Below are 11863 nucleotides of genomic sequence, written 5' to 3'. Positions count from 1 at the left end.
GCCATTTCCTAGGAACTCAACCATTGTGGGCTTGGTTATGTATTGCCTTGATGTGGTGAGTTTCTCAGTTATCAGCTGTGACAGTCCTGTGCTGGCTTCCACAGCTGCTTTCCAGATGACTTGGGAGGGGCAGCCCCAAGGGCAAGCTTCACAGCTGTAGACATCTCCTGAAGTTCATTAATCAATTTTATAATCAATCCTTTTAATTCTATGTTTGGGATTCTATGTTTAGAATCTCAAATTTTTCATTTTGGTTAGAGTTCATTGCTGAAGAGTTGGTATGGTATTTTTGGCATGTTTGAGAACCTTGTTTTTTCATATTGTCAGAATTATTTTTCTGGTTCCTTCTCATTTGTTAGACTATTTCTTCTTATTTGAGGTTGGCAGGGAGTTGACATCACCACTGTAGAGTTTCTTTGGTCATATATAGCCTTGATGTGGGAAGCTTCTCAATTGCTAGTTGTGGCAGTCCTGTGTGCACTGGCTCACAGTGTCCTGAGTGGCCAGAGTGGCTTGGATAGTATTGTCAGCTGGGGCTTGGGATCATGCCTTCCCCAAAGCTGAAGTGTTATATCCAATGTGGTGGACTATAGTGTTGGCCTCTGGCCAGGAGGTGGCACTTGTGGGAGTAAGCCAGCTTGATGGTGGCTGTAGGATTTCTCCTTAATGAGTGTTGCTCCAAGGAAATGCCTAGCCAGCCTAGACTGAGGGTGGGGCTCTGGGGATTTCCTAAGATCTCTGTCTATTTTGAGCTTTCAAGGGGAGTGCAGGGGAAAGGAGATGAAGTGTCCTGCAAGTGTGCACTCTTGGCTACCCCAGTGGGAATTGGGAGGGAGTCTTAGGCCACTGTAGTAATACTGCTGTGCAGGGAAGATACAGAAGAGTTTACATGGGGAGTGAGGTTGCTATAGCAATGAGTCCCACCTGGCTTCCACTTTGGCCTCAGGCAATCTGAATGTCAAGGAGCAGCTTGCCTCAGGGCCTCAGGTGTTCTCAGGAAACCCATCCAGCCAGGAACTGTCTGCAGCTATGAAGCTTGCCATTGGGGCTGTCCCCTCCCAGGTCATCTGAAAAGCAGCTGTGGTAGCCAGCACAGGACTACCACAGTTGACAATTGAGAAACTCACCACATCAAGGCAATACATAACCAAGCCTACAGTGGTTGAGTTCCTAGGAAATGGCGGCTGGTACTGCTAATGGCTTTTTCTTTCACCACTCCATGGCAAAGCATAGCTGTGGGTAAGGCAGTTTCCTGTGAGGGACTGGAGACCTGCAAGGCTCAAGGGACCCTAGGGTACAAGTTCACAGCAGGAACACAGAACTCCTGTATTCCTCTCACTACCTTCCCCCCTATGTCTGGAGGCTGTGATAGACAATGTTAGTGCAGGTGAAAGTCTGGCCAGTGCCAGCCTAGGTCAATGGATTTTTTTCCTTCTTCTTTGCTTTAAATTATCACTCCTTTAAAGAGTCATGGTTTGTGGTGCTGCCCCATTCCTTTCTGATTACTGAAGAAACTCTCTTAATATTGGCTTACGCTATAGGAGAAACTTACTCTAGCTGCCTCATGTTGGCCATCTTAATCCTATCTCTTGTATTTTTTTTTTAAGTTAGAGTCTCACTCTGTTGCCCAGGCTGGAGTACAGTGGCATGCTCATAGCCACCGCAGCCTCGACCTGCTTGGCTCAGGTGATCCATCTTAGCCTTCCAAGCAACTGGAACCACAGGCATGTGTCACCCAGCTGATTTTTTTGATTTATTGTAGAGATGAGGTCTCGCCATGTTGCTCAGACTGGTCTCGAACCCCTGAGCTCAGATACTCCTCACCTCAGCCTCCCAAAGTGCTGGGATCACAGGCATGAGCCGCTGAGCCTGGGTACAACCCTGTCTCCTGTATTTGTTAATGGTTGTACTTGACACGCTGCTCTGTATCCTGCTCTGACTTCATCAACTTCTCTTGTTAGAATAGAGAGCTTTCGCATGTGTCTAATTCCTAGCTGTATTCTTTTTTTAATAACATATTTATAAATTCCTTATTGAACAATTGGAAGCATTACTGTTTTTGCAAGTCCGTCTTTTCTTTTTTTCTAACTTGAAGATTTATTTTTGTAACTTTTTCAACAGAGAAAACAACACGCTCCTTGGAGAAAGGTGAGGGGTGGAGAAGACAGACCCTGGGTAAAATTATGAGGACAGCACCTGGAGTTGATAGGCCTGCCTAGGAGAGATCACACCACCACAGGGGACAGCTACTGTCTGAGGCTCAGCGGACCAGTTCACACGCCACGCAAGGATGCTCTAGGTCCAAGTCATAAAAATCTTCCAGCTCATCATGAAACAAGTCCCACTCATCTTCAGAGTCTGTCAGTTCGTCGTCCCCACCTGCAGCCAAAAGCATAAGCAACATCTCGCCCAGCTCAAAGGTGACAACCTCTTCATCGGTGTCAAAGGGGATGCTGTTCTCTCTTTCCTCAATGAACTCCCAGAAGTGGTTCCTTCGTTGGGCCCGGTATCTGCTTGATGTTCCCACTTTCTGTGTCTGTGGCTCCTCTCTACGGCCATCAGGGGACGCATGCTTGTAAAAACAGTTCCTTCCAAATGGGCAGCTCCCACATCCTTCATCAAAATACCTGCACGCCTTGTTGCTCATTGCCTCCTTGTATTTCTGAATGAGTTTCTGCTTCTCTTCTTTCTCCTCCACCCAGTACTCACTTGGAATGACAAGGTTAGATGTGATCCAGCATTCTGGGCAGGACTTTATGATCTTGCTCTCAAATTGCTTAGCACTCCTCCACTTGCGAATACACTTGAGACGGTAGGTGTGGTTGCAGTTGGACAGGATCCCAAACGGCCCTCGCTGGGGTTGGCTTTCTCACACACCACCTCCATGCAGATCCCACACACCATGTCCTTGCTGCGCTGCACAGCAAATGAGAGCTCCATGTCCTTCTCACGGGCCTCAAAGTACGATACAGCCGCAGTAGGGTTGCCCAGGAACAAACTCAATGGCATTCACCCAGTCCTCTGAACCTGCTCCTACAGTTGCAAAGTTTGAATTTCTTGACTCAGCTTCTCCTGTATTCATTTCACCAAGTGGCCCTACTACTGATGGGAGACTTGAGGAAGCAGCAAGTGAGGACTTTGTAGTTAGATCTGTAGCAGTTGCTTCTTCCTGTTTCAATGGCTTGCTATGTTCATATCTGCAGCGGTCTCCATAAATACAATACCCTCGCTGAAAATACTTGCACACTACATCATATGGACTGTCAGAGAGGTCATGCGAGTAGCAACAGTTATCTCCTTCCTTACAAACCCCATGCATGAAAATACCTGCAGGTGACCAGTTTCGTTCAGCCGCTGTCGCTACCGTCGCTGCCCCTGCCGCCCGCCCCTGGGGACGGGGTGGCGACTGTGGGGTTGGGGTTTGGGGAGGCCGCCGCTGCCATTGCTGCCGCTTCTGCTCCTGATGTTGTGGCTGTTGTTCTGAATCTTTTTTTTCTTAATTAACTTTCTGTTTGGTGCGGTGGAAAGATCTGGAACTAGGAGAGCCAGGGTTTTACTTGGCAGATCTCAGTCCTGGTTTTTCTTTAAAAGGTTTTATTTTATTTTTAATTGACATATAATAATTTTATATACTTAAAGGGTACTGTGTGTTATTTCAATACATGTATACATTACATAATCAAATCAGGGTAATTAGTTTATCCATCACATCAATAATTTATCATTTCTCTGTGGTAAGAACATTCAAAATTCTCTCTTTTGGTTACTTTGAAATAGACAATACAATATTGTTAACTGTAGTCACCCTACTGTACAACAGAACATCAGAATTTATTCCTCCCATCTAATTGTAATTTTGTGTACCCATTGACCAATCTCTCCACAGCCCCGGTAAGCACTATTATAATCTTTATTTTTATGAGATAAGCTTTTTAAGATTACCCAAATGAGCGAGATCATGTAGCATTTGTTTTTCTGTTCATACCTCTATCTGATCAAATATTTGTGCAACTCCGTGCCTCCCCCGCTCCCAGTTTCCTCATCTATCTAACCAGAGCACTGGACTCCATCTAGAATCCTTCTTCTTGAAAATTCTCCTAATCTGTTACTCCTTATTGGGTTGACAGAGCCTACAGGCTGCCCTGGGGTCATCATACAGTTATTGGGCTGGTGCTAGGTGAGGCCTGGGGCCCAGTGAGCACTTGCACACTTGTGGGGGTAATAGTCTGAGATTCTACCTGCTTGGGCCTGGAAGGGCCTTCTGGGGAAGACTGAGGCTGAGGAGAAAGTGGAGATCATATCCACCTTCCTTCTTTGCTTCCTCACACGGGGTCAGAAATAAGTTGAGATTCCACCAGCCCGACTGAAAAGATAGCAAATGTGGGTATCTATATCTGGTTCCCTCACCTCGTAATGACCCAAGTAATAAGAGAGCATATTCTCCTTTTAAACAATTCATACAATATAGAAGGTTTCTGCTTCTGGCCAGGATGAACTAAGACTGGATTTACCTTCCTATCTTGAATAACTAGACCAACAGACAAAACATGATACAATGGCTTCCAGAGATTGGACAAAGGTAGTATAGAACAGGGACTCCTGAGAAAAGGAAAGCAAATGAGTGAGCCTCCACAGTTGCCATTATGAACTGTCTGGATAGAGTTTCCAGTTACCAGTGCAGGGAACGAGAAGTCAACCAGGCCCAGAGAACTCCCTTTCTTGAGGAGAGAGAGCTGGGGTTTTAAGGAGGCAGAGGTTGGATAGAATTTTCAGTTCAGAGTTCTAGAAAGATGAGAGTTTCACAGGGAATAGAGAATGGCCTCAAGAGGAGAAAGATCACAGAGAGGGCTCTAGACTGTGCAAACAGTTCCCAATTCTGCTGAAAACTCATCAGCATATGCTTATGAGGAAATTACCCCCAAGCTAAGAAAAGGAGACCACCAAAAAGGAACTGGCAGAATGAAATCTCCATAGCTCACATGGGGGTCAGAAATAATTTGAGATTCCAGCAGCCAGACTGAAAGAGAGTGAATTGGGCAGAGTACCTACATATTACTTCAGTAGTGAGACAGAATTAGTCCTTGAGTGAAGGATGCTCTGGTCTCCTAACAAAGCTCAAAAGTAAGCCTCAGAATAAAACCCATTCCAAGTAACTTAACTGCATTCTAGAACAAAGCTCAAAAATATTTACAAGAATAAAAAAAATTCAATATTTAATATGGTGAAATGTCTGGCATTCAATAAAAATGACATCGAGAAGCAGAACTATATACTCCATAATGAGAAAAAAATCAGCAAAAACAGGCAGAGAAAATAACATTAATAATATAATTAGTAGACTAAGACATTAAAATAGCTATGATAACTGTATGCCACATGTTAAGAGACTAGAGAGCAGCATTAACATGTTAAAAAGAAACATGAAAGCGATTTTTTTAGGAAACAAAGATGTAACTCAAACTTCCAGTGATGAAGAAAATTCTGAGATGATTAGTAACTGGATGGGATTAACAGCAAATGAAGAGAAGAAAATATTAGTGAACTCAAAGACAATGGTCATAGAAACTATCCAAAATGTAACACAGAGATATTGAGACAAAAAACAGCAATAACGAACAGGGCATCAGATCAGCGAGCTGAAGGACAACTCTAGTGAGTTTAATATCATCACATTAGGAGTCCCCAAAGGAGAAGAAAGAAAGGGAAAAACAGAGAAAGATAGAGAAATAATGAATGAAAGTTTTCCAAAGTTGCTGAAAACTATAAACTCAAGAAACTCAGTGAACTCATATACAGGAACTTATAAAGAAAAGCACATCAAGCCGGGCTCGGTGGCTCAGCCTGTAATCCCGCGCCTTTGGGAGCCTGAGGTGAATGGATTGCCTGAGCCCGTGGGTTCGAGACCCACCTGGGCAACTTGGCAAGACCTCATCTCTACAATAAATCAAAAATGAGCCGGGTGTGGTAGTGCGCCTGTAGTTCCAGCTACTTGGAAGGCTGAGGCGGAAGGATCGCCGGAGCCCAGCAGGTCAAGGCTGCAGCCGAGAGCGGCCACTGCACTCCAGTCTGGGTGAAGAGTGAGACTCCAACTCAAAAAAAAAAAAAGAAAAGCACATCATGGCCCATCATAATCAAATTGCTTATAATCAGTGATAAAGAGAAAATCTTAAAAGAAGACAGAAAAAAAACAACACATTACATGCAGAAGAACAAAGATTAAAATGGTACCACACTTCTCATCAGGAAAATAAAAAGCTCCAGCCAAAAGACAGTGGAGGAACATTTTTAAAGCACTGAGAGGAAAAAACTGTCAACCAAGAATGGTCATTAGGAAAAATATCTTCAGAAATGAAGGCAAGTTAAATATTTTTTAGATTTAGAAAACAAAATAACTCATTACCTGCAGACATGTACTAAATATGAAATAAAGATTAAAGTCGTCTGGTCAGAAAAAAAATGATACTGGAGATTTGCATCTCCACAAAGGAATTAAGACATTAAAAGTTGTTAGAATGTGAATAAATATAAAATACTTTCAAAAATATTAAACGTATTTAAAAGATAAATGATTGCTCAAAGGAAAAACATACAAAATATATTATGGATTTATAATGTTGAAATAAGATATATGATAACAGTAGCACAAAGGCTGGAAGAGGAGAATAACAGTTTATTGTGATATGGTCTTTATACTAGATGTGAAGTGATACAATTTCACTTGAAGGTAGACTGTGTTAATGTTAAGATATATACTATAAACTCTAAAGCAATACAACAAAAATTTATTATATCCAATAATTCAAAAAAAGAGATATATAATAAAAAACACTCAATTAACTAACTTAAAAGAAATCAAAAAGAGAAGAAAAGGAAGCAAAGAACAATGAGATAAATAGAAAGCAAATGTCAATAAATATAAACACAACCATATAAATAATCACATTAAATATAAATGGCCTAAACACCCCAATTAAAGAGTAAAGACTATCAGACAGAATTTTAAAAAATCAATCATATGCTGTCTACAAGACACTCAAGCTAAATTAAATTTGTCCTGAGGATGCCTCTGTACTTGAGTAATTTTGTAACAAACTGTATCCTAACTTAATGCATAAAGTAACTGAAAGCCTAATTTAGGAGTATACTCTTATAACAAACAACTGAATTTCAGTCAATTAGAGCAACTGAGCTTCAGTCAATTGCAGGATACCACTGATTCAAATAAGGCAAAATGCTCAGCTATAATCAATTAAGTTGTCTCTGTACATCACTTTGTTCTGTCCATAAGTGCTGTGTGACTCACACTGCAGGTCAGAGATCTTAGAACCTATTCTGGTTCTGAGGGCTACCTAATTCACAAATCATTTTTTGCTCAATTAAAATCTGTTAAATTTAACTTGTCTAAGGTTTTTTCTTTTAATAGATTCAACTTTAAATACAAAGATATAAGTAACTTACAAGTAAAAAAGAATGATGTTCTATTTCTGGGAGGCCATGTGAAGAGCTCTGTGAGCCCACTTCCCTGTGAAACAAGCAAAGTTGGTGAAAACTTTTTTTTTTTAATACACTCAAAGTCTCTGGAAATTGTCCTAAGGGCATAGACCAAATTAGAAAACATTTATTCAGGAAAATCCACAAAATTAACCCAATAAAAACAACAAGAGCCTGTGGCATTTTACATAGAGCTTCTCCCTTCTTCCCCGCCTCTCAGCTTGATAGAAGCTTCTCTCAAGGTGAGGGTAGCCAAGCAGACAAGCTTCCCTCTCCCTCATCTCCCAGTCAAGTATTTTCATATATTAGTGGGAGGGACAGGCCAATAGCATTTCTTATCTCCCCCAACTCCAAGTTGAACAGGCTAAATCCTAGATGAGTGCAGCTAAGAGATCGGGAGAAGGGGCTTATTTTTACATCCAGCCCTAATCCATGGATTGGAGGCATCACTGCAGGCATGGCAGGCCAAGAATACTGGGGCTCCAATTCTAGCTCTGGTCCACTCATAATGAACAGGTTTTATGCACTGAGAGGCAACCCAAGTACATCAGAGCCTACCACCCTGAAGAACTCACAGAGTAGTGGTTCAGAGATTTTGCCCAGGAAGAGAGGCAACCAATAAGATAAGACAGTTCCAAAACTCTCCACAAAGGAACTCTTATTTTATTTGAGAAACAGAGTGTGTGGAAACTTGAGGTGCTTTTGAAAACAAAAATAAATTGGACTTCAGAGACATTAAAAACATCTGTGCTTCAAAGGACTCCATCAAGAAAGTGAAAAGACTGTCCATACAATGACAATCTATAAATGCAAATCATATATTTGACAAGGCACGTGTATCTAGAATATATAAAGAGCTCTTACAACTCAACAACAAAAGAAATCCAATTGTAAACCAGGCAAGTGATCCGAACAGATACTTCTCCAAAGAAGATATACAAAAGACCAATATGCACATGAGAAGATGCTCAACCTCATTAGTCATCAGGGAAATGCAAATCAAAACTACAATGAGGTACCTCATCCACTAGGATGGCTAGAGTAAAATGTTAAATAACAGTGTTGATGAGGACTTATATTAAACTTTATCAGTCAGTAGAGGGCACTGGGGAGATACTTTAGTCTCAGCATTCTCTTGTGTTCCCTTAGTTGGTAAACCCGTTATAATTCACAGTTTTTAAAAACTCCTTTTCTGTTCAAATTACTGTGTTGTTTCTGTTTCCTGTTTGAACCCTGACTGTATAGAACTGAAACCAGAAGTGATCCCCAGAGATAACCTTATGAAGGCAGGATTTGGAGATTTGTTTGGCTGTGCCCTTTTGAAGGCAGGGCTGAACCACCTGCCAATGCCAAATGATATTCTGGTAATCCACAGCATGTAGTGACATCAAGGTAAATTATGCTGTCACCTGTAGTTAAGTAACAAGAGAAGTATGTGTTTGGCAGTCCAGGTGGCTACAGCACTCAGTCATTATGGCAGTGATGATGAACAAAAGATTGTGACGTGGGATACATTCTTTTGAGGGTGCTTGCTTACCAAAGGAAAATGAAAAAATTGTGTCTTTTCACCCTCAGTTTAATTTATAGTCTGAGAACCAGAAAGCTTCCATGTCAACTCTAAAAGATTATCTTATTTCTTGTAGGTACCAGGCTGATATCACTTAAAAGCAAACAAAAATTTTATTATGTAGGTTGCTGAATTGCAGTATTGTCTAATTCACAGCTTTACCAAGTTTTTCATGTGAAAAAGCATTGATGAGAATGAATGGGATCCTGAAATTTGGAATGAGGACATTCGGTTGGATCCAAATTAAACTAATAACTTGAACCTTTAAGTCACTCTATTCCTTCTTTGCCAGTGTAATTAGCTTGCCCTTCTATGAGAAAAATAGACTTTTTGCTTAAAAATATTGATAACCTCATGTGGAACAGATGCTTTGAAAGGGTAGGCTTAAGACCCACCAAATCCTTCCCTAGAACCATCATAGGTTTAATTTTAGCATTTTCCAGAGGAACAAGAGGACTCCAGAGAAAACAGCTTACACATCCAAAGACCTGTGGCACTTTTCTAAGACTGATGCTCCTTGACTTATGATGGGGTTGCATCCTGATAAATCCTGGTAAATTGAAAATATTGTAAGTTGAAAATGTATTTAATACACTTAATCTACCAAACATCATAGCTTAGCCTAGCCTACCTTAAATGTGCAGAAAACTTACGTTAGCCTACAGTTGGGCAAAATTATCTAAAACAAATTTTTTAATAAGGTGTTGAATATCCCATGTAACTTATCAAGTATTGTACTGAAAGTGAAAAACATAATGGTTGCATGAGTACTCAAAGTACAATTTCTACTGAATATGTATCACTTCACATCATTATAAAGTTGAAAAAATGTAGGTTGAACCATTGTTTGTTTGGGGTTTTTTTCAGTTAAAGTCTCACTTTGTCGCCCATACTGGAATGCAGTGGCACGCTCCTGGCCACTGCAGCCTCGACCTGCCGGACTCTGGCGATCCTTCCACTCAGCCTTCCAAGTAGCTGGAACTACAGGCACGTGCTACCACGCCTGGCTATGAACCATTGTTAAGTCAGGGACTTCTTTACATGTTTTTAAACAGATTTATTGAGACATAATTCACATAATATGCAATTTCATCCATTAAAATGTTTGTTAGTGTGTTCACAGATATATGCAATCATTAGAAAAGTCAATTTTAGAACATTTTCGTTATCCCATAAAGAAACCTTATACACGTCAGGTACCACCCACTGACACCCTTGCCCAGCCACTCCCTCCATCCCTAAGCAACTTCCAATCTATCTTCTGTCTCTATAGAGTTTCTTTTTCTGGATATTTCATAAAAATGGAGTAATATAATATGTTGTTTTCTGTGACTGACCTCTTGCATTTAGCATAAGGTTCATCCAGGTTGTAGTATGTATCAGCACTTCATTCCTTTTTATAACCAAATAATATTCTATTGTATGGATAAACCACATTTTGTTTCTCCATTGCCCATTGATGGACATTTGGATTATTTCCACATTTTGGCAATTATTAATAAAGGTACTATAAACACTCACGCACAAGTTTTTGTGTGGACATATGTTTTCATTTCTTTTGAAGATGTACCTAGAAATGGAATTGCCAGGTCATAGGGTGACTCTGTGTTGAATCATCTGAGAAACTGTCGTAATGTAGTACAGAGAAGTTGGATCATTTTGTGTCTCATTAACAGTGTATGAGGCTTTCAGTTTCTTCACATTCTTGCAAACACGTGTCATTACCTGACTTTTTAAAAAATTCTACCCATGCTACTGGGTATGAAGTGGTATTTCATTGTGGTTTTGACTTGTGTTTCCCTAATGACTAACAAAGTTGAGCATCTTCTCATGTGGTTCCTGACCAGTTGTATAACTTCTTTGGAGAAATGTCTGTTCAGAGACTTTGCCAATTTTAAAGTTGGATTATCTTTTTATTGTTGAGTTTTAATAGTTCTTTATATACTCTAGATACAAGCCCCTTATTAGATATATGATTTGCAAATATTTTCTCCCATTGTGAGAGTTGTCTTTTCACTTGCTTGTTGGAGACCTTTGAAGCACAAAAGTTTTTTATTTTGATGCAGTCTAATTTATTTTGTTGAGGATTTTTTTTGTCCATATTAATGAGATATTAGTCAGTAGTTTTGTTCTCTTTTGAAGTCTTTGGTTTTGGCATCAGGGTAATACTGGCCTCATAGAATACTACAGAAAGTGTTGTTCTCTTCTGTTTTATTTTTTGGACGATTTTGTGAAGGATTAGTATTAACTCTTTGAATGTTTAATAGAATTCAGCCCAGAGGCCATCTGGGCCTAGGCTTTCCTTTGTAGGTAGATTTTGATTACTACTTTAATCTCTTCACTTGTTAGAGATCTATTCTGATTATTTATTCTTGAGTCAGCTTTTGAAGTTTGTGTCTTTCTTGGAATTTGTCCATTTCAGGTAAGTTATTTAATTTGTTGGTATATGATTGTTCATACTATTCTCTTATAACTCTTTTTATTTATGAAAGGTTCATAATAATATCTTCTCTCTAATTTATAATTCTAGTAATTTGAGTCTTCTCTTATAAAGAACCAGCTTTTGAGTCATCTATTTTCTTTATTGCTTTTCTCATCTCTATTTTATTAATTTCTTTTTTTAATCACCTGATATTTTATTGTCTTACTAGAATGATGGGTTTGACAAATCAAATACTGGTTATAATGGTTTATTGATTTCTATCTTCTTCTTGTTCTGGACTTACTTTGTCTTCTTTTCCCAGTGTTTTAAGGTGAAGATTTAGATTATTTATTTGAGATATTTCTTCTTTATTAATGTAGGCA

At 39.8% G+C, this 11863-nt stretch overlaps 1 pseudogene across 1 annotated transcript; it reads right to left on the bottom strand.

Annotated features, from left to right (window-relative positions):
* Positions 1–2090: 2090 nt before the first annotated feature.
* LOC103254797 lies at positions 2091–4299 on the bottom strand (annotated as a pseudogene). Its single transcript, XR_002481613.1, has 2 exons — positions 4211–4299; positions 2091–3480 (listed from the first exon to the last, which is right to left on the bottom strand). The product of XR_002481613.1 is annotated as an E3 ubiquitin-protein ligase makorin-1 pseudogene (transcript).
* Between the last annotated feature and the right edge of the window lie 7564 nt (positions 4300–11863).

This window comes from Carlito syrichta, unplaced genomic scaffold (assembly GCF_000164805.1).
Source record: "Carlito syrichta isolate Samal-C Ts95f unplaced genomic scaffold, Tarsius_syrichta-2.0.1 Scaffold71970, whole genome shotgun sequence".
Classification (NCBI taxonomy): Eukaryota; Metazoa; Chordata; class Mammalia; order Primates; family Tarsiidae; genus Carlito; species Carlito syrichta.
The sequence above is the reverse complement of the archived record's forward strand: the minus strand, read 5'-3'. Positions and strand labels throughout refer to the sequence as shown.